The sequence below is a fragment of the Bidens hawaiensis genome, unplaced genomic scaffold, assembly GCF_021521415.1.
Source record: "Bidens hawaiensis isolate Kalapana, Puna unplaced genomic scaffold, B.hawaiensis_p1.1 tig00004020_1, whole genome shotgun sequence".
Classification (NCBI taxonomy): domain Eukaryota; kingdom Viridiplantae; phylum Streptophyta; class Magnoliopsida; order Asterales; family Asteraceae; genus Bidens; species Bidens hawaiensis.
Genome location: NW_027491236.1, coordinates 108,293 through 124,412, shown reverse-complemented (window position 1 = coordinate 124,412; position 16,120 = coordinate 108,293). Strand labels below are relative to the sequence as shown.

Sequence of the window (16,120 nt, the reverse complement as noted above, 5' to 3'; positions counted from 1 at the left end):
CTTAAGATCTACCAAACCGGTTTTAAAACCGAACGAGTTTGAGGAAAACCTGTTAAAACGGTTTATAAACCGGACCGAATCGGTGTGACCGTGCAGACCTATCTTGCTTCTAAACCAGTTTATAAACCGAACTGGTTTGAGTCAAACCGGTTTTGACCAGACGTTGACCAAACCGGTTCAGTTTATAAGCCGGTTCGGTTTTGGTTTAATCCCGATTTTGTACGCCTCTATTCAGCACTCGTTCAATTGGGCTAATTTGATTTGTTGCTTGGTTAAGGTGAAAATAAACTAAACTGATACAATTGGGTTAATTAAATTGGGAGCCCAAATGGTCCACTTATAAAAATTTTTACAAACATTTTTACAAATTTTTGTTTATTTATAATACCCAATTTACCGATAAAACCCTTTAAAAAAATGAATTTTATAGATGACAAAATGTCTAGCTTTTTTGTCCTTTACTCGTACTCAAAACTATAGGTTTTTATTAAACTTTAATTTGGATCACTTAATAACTATCCTTTAAAAAGCCCCATGAATAAAACGAATAAAAAGGCCATACTCTTTTTCATTAAACAGAACCACAGTTGCTGGTCTAACACATACTACATATTCACAGTCACAGATATAAAGGAATGGACTGTGGGCTCAGGCCCACCTAGGTCCAAGGTAAATCCACCCATGAGCTTAAGAGCTTATTACAATCAATATGTTGGTTCTATGTGCACAAGACCTAACATAAATATATAGCTAATACCACATGATTCTATAGTAGTGCAATGTCATGCAATAAGCAAGTTGACTCCAATAATATGATTAAGGTATATTTAACCCGAATATCGTTCAAGTATTGCTTTTTTTTGATAAAATATAATACTTGAAAGTTGAAACATATAACTTTGATGCAAAATTATTATTTAAATGAACAGACTATACTTTCAATGATAAATGCAATACACGAAACTTGAATTCACTTAAACTCACAATAGGATTTTGTTTATTGTTATCACAATTATCATTGATCTTTGAACAAAAATATTACATATACGGGCCCATTTTTTGTGTACTTATATGCGACACCGAGATGGCACGTCAATACACGAAACATATTCATATAAGTTAAAAATTATAATTTATCACCTCTACACATAACTTGAACCATGATATTGGATATTTGTGATCTTGAAATCTACAACCTAAGATCTTTTTTTAGCATCACACAGGGCAATCTTAATTCTAAAGTTAGCGATCCACAATAAAGACCCCGAAAAACACCAAAAAATATGCATACTTATATGTCACGTCAAAAAACATCATTCTTTAAAAACACCCAAAACCCACCCAATAAGAAATTTTAAAAACATCAAAAAACATTGTCACATTACCACCACCTTTTACACCCAAAACTCCCCACCCGACCCCACCACTTGCAAAAGGGTCCACCTCCATCTCATTTTTTCTAGTTCTTGTGGAAGAACTTACTTGAAAAATATCATCTAAAAATCACGCCCACAATAAAGAAAAATGAATGAGTAGGAAAAACACCAAAGAACATCCCCTAAAAACGTCTTATTGGGGATGGTCTTAGATAAGACTTGGTATAGACACACACCAAGACACATACTATCATTTTGGCCCTGTTGTAAGTTTAGTCGATCTATTACATGTCAATAGAAAAAAACAATTGGCTTGTGGCATTGTCTTTCCTGATAAGCATATCTCTCACAATTTTTGGACCAATTAGGGCATATTATTACTACTGGGCCAGAAGATAGTAACCACCACAAGTAGGTATCAATCTTAACCATTGCATTTTTATTGTAGATAATACCATTTTCTCTTTTTTTCTACTTTATTTATTTATTTTTTATGAAAGAGAAGAAAATTTCAGAAAATCACTGAAGCCAGGAACTGGACCATGATGGTGGCTTATGAAATCGGACTAGTCACAATTTATTTTTATGTTGTACACCATTACTACTAAGGCAAAATTCATATATAATTAAGTACATGCCGTGTTTATTTGTTTAATACATAACCAGCTAAAATAGAAAACTATGAAAGATGCTTGTATGTAGTACTTACTGCTTTGTTAACTTAGTGGGAGAAGAGAGAACTGTTTTATGTATCATAATTAAAGCAACACATGTTTATTCGGTTCTCATATATAGTTATCTTCTTATAACTACAGAGAATTTATAGCAACGATGATTCATACTTTGCATGAAATAGTTTGCGTTTTGTGAGAAGTGTGTTGTGAACAACGGTTGCTTGTTGAATTTATTTTCAGGTGAATGCTTTATACATACACTTGAAGGAATGTGTCAATGTGATAATCCTTTTGTATTGACACAGTATGGGTAAAATCACTCAAATGACCATTTTACCCTTTCATTGTTGGATGAGAGCATTCTCATCCAACCTCCTATCCTTAAACCAAAAATTACACTAAAACTCACTATATTTTCTCTCTTTATTTTAATTAAATAATACTTTTTATACCTTTATCATTAGGCATGTAAATGAACCGAACGTTCGGTGAACTATCGTGAACCGTTCGGTGGGAAGTTTGTTTATATTCGTTTATTTAATAAACGAACGAACATGAACAAAATGTCACACCCCAACCTAAGGCGGAAATGCCGGGGCGTGATCCGATTGCTCACAGCTCGAAGATACTATCATAAATATAAATGACAATATCTAATTAATTATTTTATTTCAATTATACACACAATATCCAAATATACAAAACAATTCAAATACACAAATATGAGTTCATATAACGATTATCTTGATTATATCCTAAGGTCTTGTCTACGTTTCCAACTTCAATCTTCAGGCAACCTGTATATGCGTAGAAAATGGAGTTTTTGTCAACAAATATGTTGAGTGAGATGATCACCAATTTGACACAACATTAAATAATAGCATATATATATGTATGTATGTGTATATATATATAGTTGATAAATGATAAATGCGCAAACCAACCATGTGATAATAATCAATCGAATCATAACAATCATGCATATAACCAAATCGTGTGTGCCAATGAAATCGTTGCCAAGCGAATCGGCCAATCGGGCATTGATTTCAATGACTAAGGTTGTCGTTTTACCTTTGCCAAGCGAATCGGGCTCCAGTTACTAAGACGAGCGTATGATCATACTAATGAGAACCCTCTAGTTGGACCTCTCCGAAACGTTGTCAAGTAAACAATTAAACATGTAGCAATTAGCAAATAGCATTCAACTGATATTCACACAATGATTATATTTGCGATTTTATGTATATATAGATAGAAAATATGAATAAGTACGCATATGTCCCCAAAAAATTTGAAAATAGTGTATAAAAAGGGGAATGATCAAACTCACCTTAGATGGAAGGCAAGTGATTAATAAATTCGACAAATGAACTAATGATTTAAGCGAGTCGTCCAATACGCGTCCAACGAGATTAATGATCAGAATCTGAAACTTTGTGATATGAAACTATAAATAAAATGAACTTAATGCTGCTAGAATCAATCCAAACGGATGAGTAGAACTCTAGTTATGTTGATTTTAATGTTTAAACGAGTCGAGTTTGACCATAATCCGAACTTCGAGTTGGGAGTCGGGTTTTGAGCAGAAGTCTTAAAATTTAATTACGACAATAAAAATCTTCTGGACCGAACGTTGAATCTGACCAGAAGTATGAGAAAACGCAAAGTCAAACTTGTTGACTGTTTTACCCTTCATCGGGTTTTAAAGCAATTGACCAGTCAATACCCTTCAATCTCAAAAATTTATTGAAGGTTATTGACTAGGGAATATGTATGAACGATTTTACAGTTTACAACTTACCCGGAAAGTGAAAGGATTGGTGAGAAACGGAAGTCAAAGATCCTAAAGCAAGCAAAGTCGACGAACAAGTCATCTTTAACGAAGATGCAAAAACCGAAGGGTTGGAGGATGAACAGAGGTAAGGGACGGCTGAAGGATGTTGTTTAGGGTTTGATTAAAGTTTACAGCATATGAATGGGGCTTGTTTATATAAGAATAGCTAAAACGAACCAAATATGGGCTTTTTAGCCCGTTTAAGCAAGTATATGCAATTTAAGAAAAGAATCAACGATTTATACATAAAGATATGGCCTTAAGTAGAGGAAAACGATTTAGGACTTGTATTTTAGTTATAGGATGTTTACTTGGACTTTAATTCACTCAAACATGCCTAAAATAAACGATTTTATGCCATAAACGAGCTAACAAACGAAATCAGGTTAGGTCTGCTGTACAGGGGCTCCATCGTGCTGCACGGCCACCTAGGTGTGGTCCCACGCGTGGCGCTCCAGTGGGAGATGGTGGCAGGTTTCACAAATTGACAATTTTGGTCCCTATAGTTTAGTTCTTGGTTATTAAATGAACTTTTTAATTATTTGAACATGATTTAAAGTACAAGGGTTTTAAAGTGAATTATTAGAAACATAATTACTTTTAAATATTTGATTTTGATTAATATTAAAGATTTAAAATGTTTCGGGTCGGGTTATACGTAAACGAATACGAGTTTCAAAAATCCGAGATGTTACACAAAAAATCTGTGATCGTTTAATTAAATGAAAGAACATGAACACATGTTCCGTTCGTTCATTTATGTTCATGAACGTTCGTTTATGTCTGTTTATTTATGTTTGTTTATGTATTAATAGAACATAATTAAATATTATATAGATAGGTTATCTGTATTTGTTAATTTGTGTTCATTTAAGTGTTTTCATATAAGTTCGTTTATATTTGTGTTCATTTACCTTTTTTCATACCTGCTTGTTTATCTTTGTTCAGTTATGCTCGTTTAGATTTTAAACAAACGAACGCAAATGTCTAAATAAACGAGCATGAACATAAATATTTGTTCGATTAAGTGTCCGTGTTCTTTTATAAAGTTAAATGAACGAACACGAGCACGCTCTTGTTTGTGTTCATTTGATTCGTTTACCGGTTTTCATTATTCACATCGATGAATACATCGATTTCAATCTCTAGGCTCTGCCAATTTTATTTGTGTTCATTTGTGTCCGTGAACCGTTCGTGAACACATAGTTTTCTTAATGAACGAACACGAACATAAAATCTCGTTCGGTAAGTGTTCGTGAACCGTTCGTTAACACATTATTTGCTTAACGAACGAACATGAACAAGACCTTATTCATGTTCGTTTGGTTCTTTTACAACCCTATTTATCATTAACTTTTCTCTTTTCTCTTACTCACAACCACTTTAAAAAAATATTAAAAAGTTATAGGGAGTGAACAGTAACTTTTCAAATATACAGAAAAATCACTGCTTTTTCTGAAATATAAAAACTCTCCACTCACAACACCCAAAATCACACACTAAATTATAAAAACACCCCTCACATAAAATAAGGGATTGGATGAGACTGCTCTCATTCATGACAATTGGTGTTGAAACAGTCTTTGTAGATCCAGTCTATGAGTTGTTAGAAGTCAAAATTCCACTCATTTTTAATGGTACCTCAAAACCTCTACATCACATACACCAAGATTGTTACAAAACGTTTGATTCTCCATAGTACATTGTGAATGCTGACAAAGCCTTTTTTTAGTAGCTACTATTCTTTAAAAGCCTCACTTTTAGAAACATTATATTAATCGGATTACAACCACACCATATAGCCTTATGTTCATTGCCTCTTAATGAAATGTTTAACTAGTAATCTAAAGTGAACACACGAGTAATAATAAATAAACACGATGAAGAAAAAGATAAAGAAATCAATGCAATTGAAAGAAGAAAATGATGCTTGTTCAGGTGAAAGAAAGAGACATAAAGTGAGAAAAGAAGGTGATTTGTACCTAAATTAGCTATGATAATTAGTGACAGGCTGGTAAATGGACTATTCCTAATCATAGTTGATAATAAACAAATGAAACCCCACATGGAAACACCTTCAATCAATCTTTCCTAACTATTACTTTTATTTATACTTTTGATTTTTCTTTGTTCTATTCTCACTTAATCATGAAACTCCATTATTCATCTTGCTTTCTCATGACTTTTAACCAAAGTCAAAGAGGCTATAATGTTGACTTTTTAGTAAATTATTAAAAAAGATTACTTCTTTCAAGAAATACCATTTAGAAAAAGGGATCGAAGGCATTACTTGTACACCACCAATATGGAATTTGATGGTGTTGTGATTAATTTAGATTAACTTACAGGAATGCTAAACGGGTTGTGTTTGCGAATCATACCACGAACTTAAAAATTTTACATGAACCTAAACACAACACAATTTCTTTATTTTTTTTTCATATTAATACTCTAAAGTTACAAATTTACATAAAAAATCAAATGTGTATAAAACAATTACACTTAAACTATAAAACCTGATGTTCATTTCTCTTTTTAGCTTTTGGCATCACTAATACCAAACCACTTTAAGTTGTGACGCAAAACACTTTAAAAAAAATTAAAGTAAATGGGCTAACCTGCGGGCTCGAATCCAACTCGTTTATCTAAGCGGGTTTGCAAGTTCAACCTAAAGCTAACACTAACATGTTTACACCGAACCAAAATCTGTGAATTTTGTGTTAGGTTTATTCCGTGTCAATAATTCAAACCCTTGTTGATTAATGGCGTACGAATTAACACCTCCATTAGATAAAAATGTGACCATGTGTCCATTTACGATTCACTTTAGCATTGTCGGATAATCTTTGGCAATGCTTGGATCTATTTAGACAAACCAAGATGGATAATCTAGGATCTAGAGGATTGAACTCCAATGACCATGTTTGGCAATCCTTTAATATTATCTACCAAGTTATCAACTTTAGTCCATGTAATGTCAATGTCATTCTTCAAGAAATTTGGTTACAACTACTGTTAGGTAGATATTAAATCCAAGGGGCCAATAATCCTCCTCTCTAGTCCCTAGTTACATCCTTTGTACCCTACTTCAAAAGTACTTCTCCATCAACTAAAATATGGTTGAAGGAATAGTTAATCTTGAGTAAAATGGTGAAAAATTGTTAATAAAATACATTTATTTCATGAGAAAATGGGAAAATTTTTAAAAAGAATGTGAAGTGATACAAGAGATTCAGTTGTTGAATTTTTGAACTTTGCTAAAGACTTTGCAAGCCAAGCTTTCATGTAGAGTTTGGCTGTCTATCTCTCAATGGGTATCTTTCTACATCTAAAAGCCACTAGTTTAGACATTCTACTTATCCAAAAAAGATAAGATTTTCTTTATTAATATGTTTCTAATGCAGATGATTGTCAATTAAAACAGGTCTTTGATTCCTTGGCCAACCTGGGATTTTGATTCCCTTTCCCCCTTGTCTTTGCAATAATTTTTTGATAATTTGTAACTGTAGACAAATATGAGTTTGTGTGTATATAGAAAAACAGGACAGATATATTTATATGTAGAGACACACATGCATATGTATCATGTGTGTACACAAGCGTTTTATGTATGTATAGACCGACCGTGGTTAAATTACAAATGTATTAATGAGTTGTATTGTGATAACAACCTATATTAAAATTGGAACCTAACATTGTTTATCGATATATTGTTTCGATCTCATACACGTACTTGTATGTTTAAGATTCATTGAAAAAACCAAGAATACATTGATCCGCCCATACTTATATGTTTAAGATTCATTGAAAAAAAATATCAAGAGTACATTGATCCGTCCCGAAAATGTTTGTTAAAAAATTTCGCTACATTTGGTATCTTACTTTTAGAACAAATCTCTCTCTCTCTCACACACACACACAAATTATATATATATATATGCATAAAATCTTACTAGTCACACCTTTTAAAGATACAAATAATAGCTAGAAAACCTTATTTTTTCAGTCATGTACAAGAGTACTATGGAGTAATCATTAAATTTGTTACACCTTAAGATTGGGCAAGCCTATATACATGGCTCACACTACCAACTTTAGAAACAAGGTACAATCTTTATAGCATAAAGTACCAAGTAAAGAAAACATCTTTGGGGAAAAAGATTCACCCCTAAATGCTGTCTGTCATTCCAAGGTAGAAAAAAGAACAGTGGAATCAAATGGTTGTCAATATTGGATTCCAGAATGGAGCTGTTCTTAAATGTCCCTACTATAACAGCTGGTTTACAATTAATAATATGAAAATCAACATCTAATCTTTATTCTAAATCTGCCATTTTTTCTTATCTTCAAAATCAATTTTCATTGCCACTGATTATGACACTTCTTAAAGAAAGACCACCATCAAGAATTCAAAAAATCATACTTTTTTCGTGGGGTGGCCGGCAAAGTTGAGAAGGTGTGCCGTTTGTTATGGGATCTTGACAAAATATCTCAATTATTTGCATAATCAACGGTCGAGTAATATGTTGTGTAGGTAATATGTCGCGGATCAATTTTTTGCTAACTAACCATGATTAAAGATACATGGACAGTTAAAAACATGCACACTGTGACACGAGGGGTGTTTATACAATGGATAAATAAAAATAAATGCAAACAAATATAATGATTAGATATATCATATTTGTTAAAGAAAAATATGTGAAAAAAAACAAGGTTGCAACCGTTGCACCATGTTACAACATTTTACCCTCACAAACTTATAGAAATTAGTATTAGAATTATACAACACTTTCTTGTAAGTAGGCGAAGATATATGTCTTCTTCCTTTATCTATACAAATTATCTAAATAGCTACGTCAACAAATTCGGTATCATAGTTCAACTTTCATTTGGCCCGCGCACATTGTTCCTGTATCGAGTCAAAGAGTTCATACATAAGGTTAAATTGCTCATTTAGACGTTGATTGTCTTTCTTGATGCAAAAGTCAACTCACCAGAGAAGCTCGGTCCTTGACTTTGGCTGAACCCCGTATGTACAACACTCTGAAGATCATTTTCCCAGAACGCCGAAGGCTAAGGTTTTCGATTTTAAGATGAGTTAACAACAAAACCTTGCAAGATATAACAATATTGTTTATTTGATATTAATAACTTACTTCACCAAAACCATCAATATGTGATGACTTCATGTTTGGCCCACGGTGCACCCTTGATGTCAATGAGTTTTGTGGACCGTTGTGAGCCACGACATATAACGGCTGAGCCAGTGCATCCATATGATTCATGGTATTTAACATGGAAGCCCGAGTCTGCAAATGGGCCAAAAACGAAGTAAAGATTATGAAGAAAGATTATATAACACACCTTTCATGAAGAAAGATTATGAAAAACTTACATCTTTTAATATAACCGCTTCCATGTTCATATCCGTCCTAGGATTAATGGTTGCTAATTTCATTGACAAGAACTAGACAAAAAAAAGAAAAGAAAAGCAATAAAACAATTTAGATAATCAAAATCAATTTCTTTCACAGTATATGAATTTATCGGTATGCTGGTATATACCTCGACTTGCCTTTGCAACGATTGCACGTAATTTATGATCTCATCGAGCATAACAGCTTTTCCGGTCACCTTTAAACGAAAATCCATCTCAAATTAACAACCAAATTTATATAAATTTATTCCAAATATATATTTCTTTTATATTTACCTTGCTACAACCAGGGACAAGATCTTGAAGGAACTTCATTCTCTCACTGATCTTTTCTCTTCTGACCTGAAATTTCCAAATTGTTAGGCATAAGAAGACGAATATTGGAATGGAACTGAAAAGAGAGTAACGGATGGAATTGGCATACCCTTTCCGCAAGACTATGGCTATCGGTAGCTTGACCCCTTCTTGCTCGAACATGAATGTAGTCTTTTGGTGGCTCGGGTTGTTTCTCATTTTCCTTAGTAGGTTTCGGATTCCCCTCTTTCTTTCCAATTCCGTTCCCTTCTTCATTTGACTTGCTTCTTTTCGCATTTGATGCCTGTTATGAGTGAGATTTTACTATGTACGTTTATAAATTTATTTTATTTGTTATTTATTTATTTTTATCAAAACAGTATATAATAAGCAAGGAAGTGATTACTTTGAAACAGAAGGTAAACGGGCAACAAGCTGCGCCGCTACCCCTTTTTGAATTGCAAAACCGAATCTTTCAAAAACCACATTCGCTGATCTTTGAGTAATATTTATTTGGTTGTATTCAAGAAAATCAAAATAGGGTGTCAGAAAAACATAATAATTAAGTTAACTAACCTTATTGTCTTTACCAGACAGAGTACTGGATTGGACTTCTATTCCTTTCCCCTTAGGGATTTCCTTTCTCTTTCTGCCATTGGAATTAGTACTTTGATCTTTAATTCCAGTTTCCACATATGGGTTCGGTTCAGCAGTCTTGAAAGACTGATTACTTGACACTCTTGACAACTTTCTTGATTCCACCAAATGAGGGAATTCAGGCTCTTTCATTCCAAAGCAAGATAATCTTGCTGTTCTCTCAACAAATCCAGGATCCGTAAACGGAGCCGGTGGGAGTTGATGATTCCCGGGAACTAGCGAATTCCCGGGAATCTGATTCCGATGATGATCCATGATTGATAGATTGAGCTTAGGTGGAGAATTCAATGGAGTATTGTAGCATGATGTGTTGGTACTAGTGTTTCCAAGAATGCAGGATTGAGGCGAAGCCTCCGCGGAATCACATATGATTCCTAGTTTACCAATTAGTTCCTTGAGAACTGCATTCTCGTAGCCCGGAACTGGGATTCCAGTTCCGGGCTGTGGGGACGAGACTATGGAACTCAATGTCGATTCAAAGGGATCGCTCTGATCCATTGGATTATCCCAGTTGCTATTAAGATAGCAACTAGGATATTGCTCTTGACTCTCAATTTCCATTTCCATTCCAAAGTTTGAATTCCAGGCTTGTGGGATTCCAATTCCATTGCCTTCATTGTTAAAGAACCCATCTTTTTCCATTCTTGAAGCAACAATTGAATCAAGATTCCAAAAGTGTGTATTGTGTGAATTAAGTAAGAAAGATTGAGACTTTTGATGATTTAGTTGGTGCTTGGAAGTCACTCGAGTGTGGGGAGATAAAGGGGAGTTTGTGTTGAGAGCAGTTGTGGCCAGTTGTGTAGTAACAGGAAAGTAGAAAGGAAAAAAGCAAAGAAAGTTGAAAAGAGGAAGCAATACAGAGAAGATTAAAAAAGAAACAAGATGCTCCTTTGACCTTTTTTTAATATTTTAAAAATATTAAATAATTACTGAATTTTTAAGGTTTTTTATTCCTATAGTTTAATAAATATTATATTTGGAATGCATTGGAATTTGAGAAGAAACTATTTCTTAAGATACATGAGAAAAAAGAAGAATTAATTAAATAGTTTTCAATAAATAATAGAAAATGATTTATACAGAGTTGATAAAAATTGATATATTTATTTTTTATTTTTGTGTGAAATAGACACACAAAAAATGCTTATATTAAGTGTTTAAAATAGATGTTCTTTTGAAATTAATAAAAAATAATGAAAACCAATGATAAACCACTAACATACTCGTTACGTATGCGAAGGCTATAAAATGATTTTTCATTTTTATGATGGAAATGAAATTCATATTAATAACCAATACCACTTCTACAGACACACATGATTACTAGTTGAACACTTTGATTACTCCTATTTAGTATCGTCTATCATACTCTTTCTCTCTTTAATAAAACAAGATCATAGTCCGCAGGTCGGAGAAGATGATAATTAATGGCTGAACCGAGCTATCCACCGATGAAAAACCGCCTACATCGTGTATTCGTGTCCTATAATGGAAATGTGGAGCTCGCACAACACCCTTGACTTGAGCTCACAACTCCTTCCTGGCCCAAACCTTTTGGAAATCTATTGGATTAATAAAACGATGGGCCCGAGCCCAAGCAAGAAGAAAACTTGTTTTGGGCCTCAGCTGGACCTATTTCCATCCATGTGTAATTTTCTATTTAATTTTCATCTCAATACGATACCATCTTGATTTGCTATCAATTTATTTATAAATTCTTTGTTATAATTCTTTATTTTATTGACTTTGCTTGCTTGCTTGCTTGCGCGCTTTTAATACGTGATGGTGAATGTTTATAAGAGGAGGTTTGCTAAAGAAGACCAGATCAGTAACTTACCGCATGAAACTGATCGATTTAATCTTAGTCAAGCTTCTGGTTCAAGAGGCTGCAAGGACCAGCATTCTATCTAAAACATGGACGTACACATGGACCACAATGAATGCATTGGTTTCTAGTGACCACTTGTCCCAGCTAAGTTTTGCACACGTTGAGGAGACAAGTAATAATAGAAATGCCAATGGCTGTTCTTTTAAGTTTTTCATGGCAGCAACAATTCCAAAGTACACGTTTATAACAGATTGAAGCGTTTAGACTTGCTAGATATAAATTTTGATGATCTGGATCAACTTCATGGTGTTCTATGTATGCTTTGGAACACACCTAATTTAGAATGCCTTTGTGTCAGGAATCAACATTATATGGTTGGTAACACTCGCTCGCTTCCTTTGTATTATTATTAGTGTTATTGTTTGATGACATTGAACCGATTGCAAAGGGTAGCATTTATACATACAGAATCAACAAAACCTGAGATGATAACAACAAGAAGTTATGACCTATTATTAATATTTTTATTAACAATATATTATTTTGGGCCATTCCTACTTATTTAGTTAATTTTGGACTTTTAATTTTTATCTGGTCATCGCCCGCGTTCGTTCATGTAGCTCGACAAAGTTTAACTTTTTGAGCGTAATAAAACATAACTCATATATTTTTGGAGCTTTTAGACTAACATAACATTATTTTAGTAAACATAATATTTTATTATTCATAAGCTTTGATTATATTAGTAACGGATTAGGCTTAAAATAGCCGGGTGTCACACGATTTACATAAAATGAAATAAATCCAAGTAAATACTCAATAAATGCGTGTTTTCGTTAATGAGAACGACGCAGATAGCAACCAAATACGAATAGGGAATAACCAAAATGTTACACTATTATGTTTTTTTGACATATCATGTTGAGTATGTGTTTTGATGCTAACATATTAATTAAAGACTTTTGTAATGTGTTTGGTAATATTAGTTTTTTTATTGGTAATTTAAATATGGGTGAACTTGTATTGTGTGTGTCTATATATATATATATGATGTATATATTTTCCACCGTGTGTAACACAGGTTATAACCTAGTTACTATAAATAAAAGTCAATGACAATAATTTTCAACGGTTGGTTTGTATTTGAAATGCCCAGCATTTATTAATAGTCAGTTATACGTTACATTATTTAAAGTAAAAACTATAGATGAACTCAAGTTATTAATCTCTGATAACTTTGAGAAAGTTATCAATAGCATGTCAAGTTGTATGCCAAAAAGTGTGTTTCAAATACAAATCATTATTGTAACCTTTCATTTGGCATGTAACTTGACATATTGTAAAAAGTACACTACTTAGATTAATGTTAAGTTTATTCTCAAAACCTTTAATTTTCAACTTTAGTTTGCTTTAAATAGTTTCATTTTGGGTTTTCATAGTGTTCATTGGAATTTAAATATCTGTTTGATTTTGTTTTCATTTTGAATATGTTTTGACAAGTTTGCTTATTATTTGATTCATATGTTTATTAGTTGAATTGATTCGTACTTAATTCTAATTTTCAATGTGTTTTATCTTAAATGAATGATTTTATTGTTGTTTTTATGTTGTGTAGTTGGGTTATGTTTCATTCCTAGTAGAATAAGTTAAGCTACATTTTTAATTAAAAGGAAACAAGTTGAAAATAATCTAAAAAATTTATTTAAGTGTACAAGTACCTTTTATTGTTTTCGCTGAAAAAAATAGACCACCTTATGTTTGTGTTACTCGGGACACCTTTTGTTTGTTTGTTTTGCTATATATATATATATATATAGGGGAGATTTCAATTAAGAACAATTAAGAACCCTTTTGAATTTTAAGAACTCGAAAGAACTCAGTGTAATGATTTTTTTTCGAATTTTTTTTACACATGCGTAATATATGTAAGTTACACACACATAAAAAAATTACAGAATTTTTTACGCACCGAGTTGACTTTTTACACATGTGTAACGGACGTAAAAGTTAGTGTAACTACTTACATATTTATTCTCTCTCTTACTTTGACTTTTTTGTCAGATTTAATCTCAAACATATATTCCAATCCATTTAATTAAATGTGTGGCCTAGAATTAAGTTCTTAAGTTCTTAAAATCAACATGGTTATCAAAATATCTCTCCCCTATGTATATATATATATATATATATATATATATGGGGGAGGGATCATACGAGAAGTGAATTTATAGCGAGAAATACGAGAAATAGATCTTGACCATTCATTAAGTGTAATCAATGGTTAAAAGTAATGATGGCAATCTTGTAGTTACTAATGGAATAAGATACAAGGTTTTTAAGCAAAAAGGTTACATTGGTCTTTTGGTTAGCCTTAATTAATTCACACGTATATCATGAAAAACCCATTTCCCCTTATTTTTCTCTCAAGGTAGTAATCAAAATCTTTATACAAGGAATTATAATTTCTGAAATTGTCACACCCTCAAAATCCACTAACGGAGTTTTACCGTCAGAGTGTGTGAACTAACAGGATCGGAATCATCAGTTATAATCAAAACATAAAAACGTTTAAATGAAAATAAGTGCGGAAGCGTAAAACCATAGAAACAATGTTACGTCACGCAGGACGATTTAAAACCAATGATAACAGTTAAAAGTAAGTTTGCATAGTTAAAAGTTTATCAAGCAATGCATGTTCCTAAACCGCGCGCCCGCCTCGGCTACCTGAGAATAACATACTAAAAGTGTCAACACAAGGTTGGTGAGTTCACAAGTTATATAAAAATAAATCGTTTAGCGTTTTGCGTTACAGCGTTTTGCGTTACAGATGGTGTTATGTCAATTATATATCGATAGGTAGCTAGTCTATACAACAAGTATTACTAAGTGTTCGACACCGAAGCTGACTCGTTTATTAAGTGCCTTGTCACCAGGTCATCCAGACCATGGTACGTGTTAGCCAAAATTACACCCGCTCGACCTCCAGTCGAGTTTAGCATTGGGTGGGGTTTGTCAAACCCAGTAGTACTACTCAACAGTGACTCGCTATTCAAAATATTAACCAGTTCGATGTGTAGGACTTCAAATGTTTCGTTTGCCACTTAGTCTTTACAAGTGATATATAATTTATAACAAAATCTTAAATGCGTTGTGGAGTATGTTATCTCCCCCAAGTGAAAAGCGTTTGAAAACAGTTTAAAGAGGGGAAAGTGAAACTCACTGTTTGCGAAGAATTTCCCAAATTAAATCACCAAGATGCGCGTCACAGAAAAACTCTCTCTAGCGTTCTAAAACAACAAAGAGATTTTTTTAAGTGTCGGAATATTATCGAGTCTCTAGACCCGGCACATAATACCTAAGCACATAACATGTTTCGTGTTTCGTTTGTGAATTGTGTGTGACTTTAACAAGTGTATTTGTGACACATTACATGTGTAGGCAACCTTATACGTGTCATGTATTCATAAAGTACATAACTAGCCATTATTTCCCGTAAGGGCAATTTGGTCAACACTTAACAATTAACTAGCAACTATTCCCCACGAGGGCAATTTGGTCAAATCATTACAATCAATTAGCTATTATTCCCCGCAAGGGCATTTTGGTCAAAACACGACATTTATCTTGCAATCATTCCCCTCAAGGGCAATTTGGTCAAAACACGATAATAAATTAGCAAGTATCATGTTTCATGCAATTTCACAAAACTCAGCAGCTAGTTTCACCGAGACAGAAATCCTACTTGAAAGATTGTACTATTCCACCGATCATAGCATCTCAATTAATTTACCAAAAATCATCACAGAAGCATATATGTCTTAGGTTTCCAGAACATATTTTATTACATTTTTATTCCTCATAGTTTTCTCACAATCATCAAATCATTACAGCAAACTCATAACAGTCAAATTCATGCGCAACAGAATGTTATTTGCAATTCCCGTTAAACGAAAAATCCAATAAATGCAAGACCACTTGGGTTAGGTTCCTAACTCAATAAGTCAACTTCCAGAAGTG

General features: G+C 33.1%; 1 pseudogene across 1 annotated transcript; it reads right to left on the bottom strand.

The window, feature by feature from the left end:
* Positions 1 to 8,629: 8,629 nt before the first annotated feature.
* LOC143625060 (transcription factor bHLH62-like) lies at positions 8,630 to 10,950 on the bottom strand (annotated as a pseudogene). Its single transcript, XR_013152211.1, has 8 exons — positions 10,191 to 10,950; positions 9,749 to 9,942; positions 9,601 to 9,666; positions 9,453 to 9,521; positions 9,283 to 9,354; positions 9,044 to 9,196; positions 8,882 to 8,960; positions 8,630 to 8,796 (listed from the first exon to the last, which is right to left on the bottom strand). The product of XR_013152211.1 is annotated as a transcription factor bHLH62-like (transcript).
* Between the last annotated feature and the right edge of the window lie 5,170 nt (positions 10,951 to 16,120).